This window comes from Gekko japonicus, unplaced genomic scaffold, assembly GCF_001447785.1.
Source record: "Gekko japonicus isolate JY-2015 unplaced genomic scaffold, Gekko_japonicus_V1.1 scaffold3370, whole genome shotgun sequence".
Classification (NCBI taxonomy): domain Eukaryota; kingdom Metazoa; phylum Chordata; class Lepidosauria; order Squamata; family Gekkonidae; genus Gekko; species Gekko japonicus.
Window position 1 is genome coordinate 31,977 of NW_015177119.1, and position 6,869 is coordinate 38,845.

Sequence of the window (6,869 nt, forward strand, 5' to 3'; positions counted from 1 at the left end):
GGAGGAGAGTGGGGCCGGCTTTTGCAAAAGGGGGGGGGGGGGGGGGATCTAATTTTCTAGTCATGAAAAGTATCCCAGTTGTCCTGACCTGGATAGCCCAGGCAAGTCTGATCTGGGAAGCCTAAGCAGGCTGGACTCTGGCAAGTGCTTGAATGGAAGACCTCCAAGGAATACCAGGGCTGTGATGCAGAGGCAGGCAATAATAAGCCACCTCTCTGAATATCCTCCAAGCCCCCAGTAGGGGTCAGTCAGCAGAGGTCACCATGACTTTCAGGTGCGCCCGCGCCCGCACACACACACATACACCCACATGCACATAGAAAAAAATACCCCCTCCCAAATCCCAATTTCGGAGACTGGGCTGCTGGTGCAAGTAGACCACATGTGTAAGAGGTTAGTTATTGCCCTACCCCTGCTCTGGCTTTGAGGCTGTACATTCTGTCTGTCTAAACTACATCTTTTGTGGGAGATCCGCCACCAGATCGCCTGCTGTGGTGTGATACAGATTTCTTGACCTGATTTCTTAACAAAATCTCCTAATCTGTAATGTCGACATGCCTGTTTGCCAGTTCCAGGTTGAGAAATACCTGGAGATTTAGGGGAGTGGAGCCTGAGGAAGGTGGGGTTTGGGAGGGACTTCAGTGGGGTATAACGCCATAGAGTCCACTTTCCAACGTGGCTTTTTCTTCAGGTGAACTGATCTCTGTCGCCTGGAGATCAGTTGCGCTAGTGCGAGATCTCCAGCTACCACCTGGAGGTTGGCAACCTTACAGAGACCAGCAGAACGAAAGACCTTCTACTGACGTCATTGCATGGTGGCAATTTTATTTATTTAGTGCATTTTTATCCCACCCTTCCTCCAAGGAGTTCAGGGAGTACGTGACCCTCTCCATTGTATCCTCTCAACCAGGTGAGGTCGGACAGGCTGAGACAGAGACAGTGTCTGGGTTACCCAGTGAGCTTCAGGGTAGAGTGGGGATTTGAATGTGGATCTCCTTGATCCTAGCCTGACACTCTTAAGTTCTGCACCACTCTGGCTTTAGTGTGGTGAAGTGGGGTGCCAGACTAGAATGCCAATGTCATTGTTCAGTGGTTGCTTTGCTGGCATTTCACTGGTCTGGAATTGTAAGACTGTGATTCAGCTGTGTGTTCTGAAAGCCAGTAACTTTCCAGTTCTGGCAGAGACATGCCCAGGCCCTGGTAGATTGTCAGACTCTGCCCCTCATTTGTCAGGTTTTGTCTTAGCTCTACCTGTCGCTTGCCAAATTCTGTTCTGGCTCCACCCGAGCTGCCAATTACCTTCAGCATCTAGGCTCAACACCTGGCCTCCCCACTTCAGCTCCAGCACTACCTCCTGGCCTGCCTGGCGGACACTGAAACTGGTCAGCTCTAGAGAAATACAAACGGTGTGTGTAAGGGGTCGTCACAAACAGACTGTCATTTTCTGGCTGCTAATTCCTAGGCCCAGCTCCAGCTGAGAGAACCACTCTTACCGGCTGCATCAGTGAGGCTAGAGGGAGAAGCCGCTGCCGCAGCAGCTAGGCATCCATCATTCATGGATCTAGCTCTAGTTGGGAACGCCCCTCCTCCCAGGCCCCTCCTCCCAGCTACTACCTGCTATCAACAAAGAATAAGAGGCAGCAGCCAGATACCCTGTCAGCATGCCTGGCGCAAACTCTTAACTACATTATATTTTAACTGATGTTGGTATAAACTTGCAATAGTTCCATACCTTTGAGTGCCATTTTTTTTTTCTGGCTTGGAAAAAAAAAAAAGCAGGCTGCAAATCTAACCAAAAATATTGTTTGTCAAAAAGAAAAGGCACGCTTCTGTGTAACGAGAGGCAGACGTATTGGATTGCCATCTATTTACATCGTCATCCAATGGCTTAACCATCTGCTCCGTTTTCTTCCTTATTTCTTCGAGCCAACACTTGTGTATAACAGAAGACACTTCAGCTCATTTTGCCGTGGTGGCCCAGAGAGGGCTTTGAATTGGAACCGTGCACTAATCCACTCCGGATAGTGGAAGACAATTCGCCAGCATTCCCTGGCCACTGGAATTTCAGAGATAAAGCTCAGATTATTCTAGGATTTTGAGCCAGGTGTCCTTGAGAAGTTTCCAATACTTAAGGTGTGGGTTTTTTTAAGCTCTTTAGTAATAAAAAAAGGAAGAGCCAGAGGGTAAAAGAGGGTTGCTTATTTTCTGTGAGGTCACCCAAGGGTTAATTTGGTCATAGTAAATGGTTGCTAGAACTTCTGGGGGAATAAGGTTTCATGCTGTTAATGTGGACCTTTCAAAAGTTTTTTTTAATATAAAATATAAATATAAATCATTTCTGTGTGTATGCAACGCCAGTGCGCATTGTAGCAGTTTTCATGTTCGCACGAGGATCGGGAAGAGTCACGTTTGAATCTCCACTGTGCTGTGAGAAATTGCTGGGTGCCCTTCTCAGTCAGTTTGACCTACCTCACAGGGTGGTTATTGTGAGAATAAAGCGGGAAGGGGAACGTGGTGTTATAAACTGCTTTGGATACCCACTGGGGAGAAAAGTAAAGGTAAATGTTTCCCTTGCTCGAAAGCCAGTCGAATCCGCCTCTAGGGATGTGGTGCTCATCTCCGTTTCTAAGCTGAAGAGCCAGCGCTGTCCAAAGACGTTTCTGTGGTCATGTGGCAGGCATGACTCAATGCCAAGGCGCACAGAGCGCTGTTACCTTCCCACCGAAGTGATACCTATTTATCTACTTGCAATTTCTTGCTTTCGAACTGCTAGGTTGGCAGGAGCTGGGACCAGAGACAGGAGCTCACTCTGTCATGCGGCACTCAGGTCTCAAACTGCTGAACTACCGACCTCCCAGTCTGCAGTTCAGCATCTTAACCACTTGAGCCACTGCAAAGTGGACCATAAAAATATACATATATAAACATGCTTTTATGCACATAATGAGGGCTCTTTCCTAAGGTTAATTAATATATTTAGCTAAGAAGGAGAGTTGGTTTTTATATCCCACTTTTTTCTACCCTAAGGAGTCTCAAAGTGGCTTACAATCTCCTTCCCTTCCTCTCCCCACAACAGGCACCTTGTGAGGGAGGTGGGGCTGAGAGAGTTCTGAGAGAACTGTGACTGGCCCAAGGTCTCCCAGCAGGCCTCAACCCAGTTCTCCAGATTAGAGTCCACCATTCTTAATTACTGCACCACGCTGGCACAAGGCCTCATGAGATCGCTTCCAGTGATAAAACAACAGAGCAATAACATGTAAAATGAAATAACAGTAAAGAGATCACCTGAAAATCATAAAACCAGTCAGCAGCAATGACACATAAATAGAACCTGCTGGAATGGAGCTATTGATCAGCAGTAGGCATTTACTTTGCATACAGGTCCCTAGTTCAGCTCCTGTTATTCACTCTGTTCTTTGCCTTTCCATTACAGAAGCACCTGAGGTGTGAAAGCTCACTTTTAATATGCAGCTTTGGTATATAGTGGAGAGTTTCAGACAGAATCTTTATTTCCGTACCAACCACATCCTGTTTAGGGTTGTATCTGACCTCACTGAGGGTGGGATGAGGGGATTTACCAGAGGAAACAGGTCAACTGTGGAAAGTACCAAAAACTTATCTTGAGTTTCATCATGCAGTTCAGTGACTTTCTGTGCTTGAAGCAAACGGCGGTAACAATGGTCACATTCAGAAGAACTGAAAGAGGTCTAAACTTGCAGAGCAGAGGTGGATACATCTGGCAAGCACAGGAAAATCCTGAACACTTCCTCCCAGAGAAACTTTGACTGGAAGTGGCCAGGAGTGAATCTGAGATCTTCTGCAAGTCAAACATGGGCTCTACCACTGAGCCACAATCTCAGGCAAGCTGCTTTCTCAGTCTAACAGCCCCCGTAATAATGTTCACCTACCTTACAAGCCTGTTGTATTATGACACTGTCATGTACGTGAAGTGCTTGGACACTCAAGCGCTATACAAATGCAAGTAAGTTTTGGTGTAGTAGTTAGGAGCACAGACTAATCCGGGAGAGCCGGGTTTGATTCCACAATCCTCCACATGCAGCTGCTGGTGTGACCTTCGGTCAGTCACAGTTCTCTCAGAGCTGATCTCTCAAGAGCAGTTCTCAAAGCGCTCTTTCAGCCCCACCTACCTCACAGCGTGTCTGTTGTGGGGAGGGGAAGGGAAGGAGATTGTAAGCCACTCTGAGTGAAGGCTGGGGTATAAATCCAATCTCTTTCTTCTTGTAGTGTAAAGGCTGGAGGCCTAGCTTCACCTTATTTGCAGATGTGTAATGAAAACCTGAGGGCTGCGGTGGCTCAAGTGGTTAAGACGCTGAACTGTAGACTGGAAGGTCGGTAGTTCGGCAGTTTGAGACCTGAGTGCCGCATGACGGAGAGAGCTCCCATCTCTGGTCCCAGCTCCTGCCAGCCTAGCAGTTCAAAAGCAAGAAATTGCAAGTAGATAAATAGGTACCGCTTCAGTGGGAAGGTAACAGCGTTCCATGTGCCTCGGCATCTAGTCATGCTGGCCACACGACCACAGAAACGTCTTTGGACAGTGCTGGCTCTTCGACTTGGAAATGGAGATGAGCACCACATCACTAGAGTCGGATTCAACTGGCTTTCAAGCAAGGGAAACCTTTACCTAAAGAAAACCTGGGTGGTGGCTTTTTTGAAACAAAAGGGGAAGGGGTCCTTAATCCCTTTCCCCACAAGCTACTTCTTGTTTTGAAAACACCCCCGCCACACAGACCCCAAAGCCCCTTTTCTTACTCAGAGATCAGTGGTTGGGACTTCTTTACTTGCATCTGCATGTAACAAGTCGTAAGGCCCCAAATACCAGAGCAGTAAGTTGGGAAAGTTATGGTCCAGATGTTACAGCAGCCACCCACTCGGCGCAAGCTCTTAAAGAAACGCCTGCTCTCTTGGTCTGATCTTTCATGTAAAATAAAGGACACTGGTCTGCCTCACAGGGCTATTGCAAGGATTGCTTGGACATTTTGAACCCTTGGAATGGACTGTATAAACGCCAGATGCTGTTGTCTGGAGTACCCTTGCAAGTACATCCGATTGCTTAAAGCCTGTAAGGGAATGAGCATCCCACCTCCAACTGAAGTGCATGAGGTAGCAAATGTCGAGGAGGAGATTGGATTTATACCCCGCCCTTCACTACCCAAAGGTGTCTCAGAGCAGCTTACAAACTTCTTTCCCTTCCCCTCCCCACAACAGACACCCTGTGAGGTAGGTGGGTCTGAGAGAGCTCTGACAGAAACTGCTTTTTTTCAAGAACAGCTCTTATCAGAACTATATCTTGCCCAAGGTCATCCAGCCAGATGCAAGTGGAGGAGTGGGGAATCAAACCCGGTTCTCCCAGATTAGAGTCCACGCATTTAACCACTACACCAAACTGGCATGCACATGGAGCTAGATAAAGGCAATTATCTTCTGCTATTTTCCTGTCTCTCATTCCACAGCACCATTTCCCACATTCTGATAGCAAAGATGTATGTATATTGGAAGCACATCTCATTCTTACACCCCAAAATCTTTTCTTTTAGATTAAGGTTTAACATACACACACAAGTCTACCACCTTCAGTCACTCTTTTATTATACCTCCTACTTGGAAACAAGTGGAGTGTATTGACTCACACATAGACACAACAGGCAGCCCCCACTTCAAGCAGGAAATCTTGCTGCATCTGTGCATTGGGAACAACTGGAAAATTCAGTCACGTCTGGTGCAGCAAAACAACCTTATCAGCCCTGACTTGTGCAGTACAAGGACATCAGGTTAGGGTACTAAATCAATCAGAGATGCATCAGGCAGCCTCCTCTGTGGACAAATACTTTGATTACTTGATCTATTCATTTCTTCTACCCATTTTCTCACAGAACACTGCTTTGCCCTAGTCTGCAGTTTCAGTATGACTGTTCTGAAATCCCAAACACTGCACCCATCTCACATCATTCAGAGGAGCAAGTTTAGTCATTACAGTATTAGTCACAATAGCTGGGTCCAGCAGGGAAAGCTGGTTAGATTTATTTTCTGTTCCACTGTGCCTTGTGGAATGCGGTCAACCATTTAATAGCCTAGAGGGCTATTTTGGGTTCTGCAAAGTCAGATTGGAAACCAATTCATTTGAGAGTGTTATCTTGGTTTTAAAAGTCAATAAAATGAACACTGTGGAGGTTTTAAAGAGAGAGATGACTTACGGTACCCTCAGGTATGGGTTTTATGAGTCCAGGGGAACCACAGTTTGCACATTTTATTGCTCTCGTATAAATAATTCTGAATAAAGTGAAGCCTGGAGGACATGGAAGCACCATTAGCCCTGATTACAGTGATTGCCATGTGAACCAAAATGGAGGAGAAGGAAACCCTGCGGGGGGTGGGGGGGCAGGAACCTGCTGTATTCTCCTCACTGCCTCCTATAATCCCACCGAATTCAAAGGAGGCGTGAAATTGACTAGACCAGATCTCAAACAGCTTGTGGTCTAGTCAATATTACACCCTTTCTTAAATGGTTATAGGACTACGTATGTATCTGTTGCTTCATGCAGCCAACAAAAACAACTTAAAACTGCTTTAAAAATATTTCCAGAAGTTGGTTGCCTAGGGGGGAAATGTTGCCCATCTAGGTACTATCCATGACACACATGCTCCCCTGTCCTTTTCTAAATGTAATGGTTGTAGGTTGCTGTAATGTATCCAGTCCAGACAAGTCCAGAGACAAACGCAGAGCTTCGCTCCAAGAGACAATGGACTATGCGGATCCTAGCCCGCTCCAATCAGGGGGCTAGGTTCCCGGCCCAGAGCCTATGGGACTCTTGGCCACTGTAAATAACCTATAGGGAAGTAGGGGTGTGTTT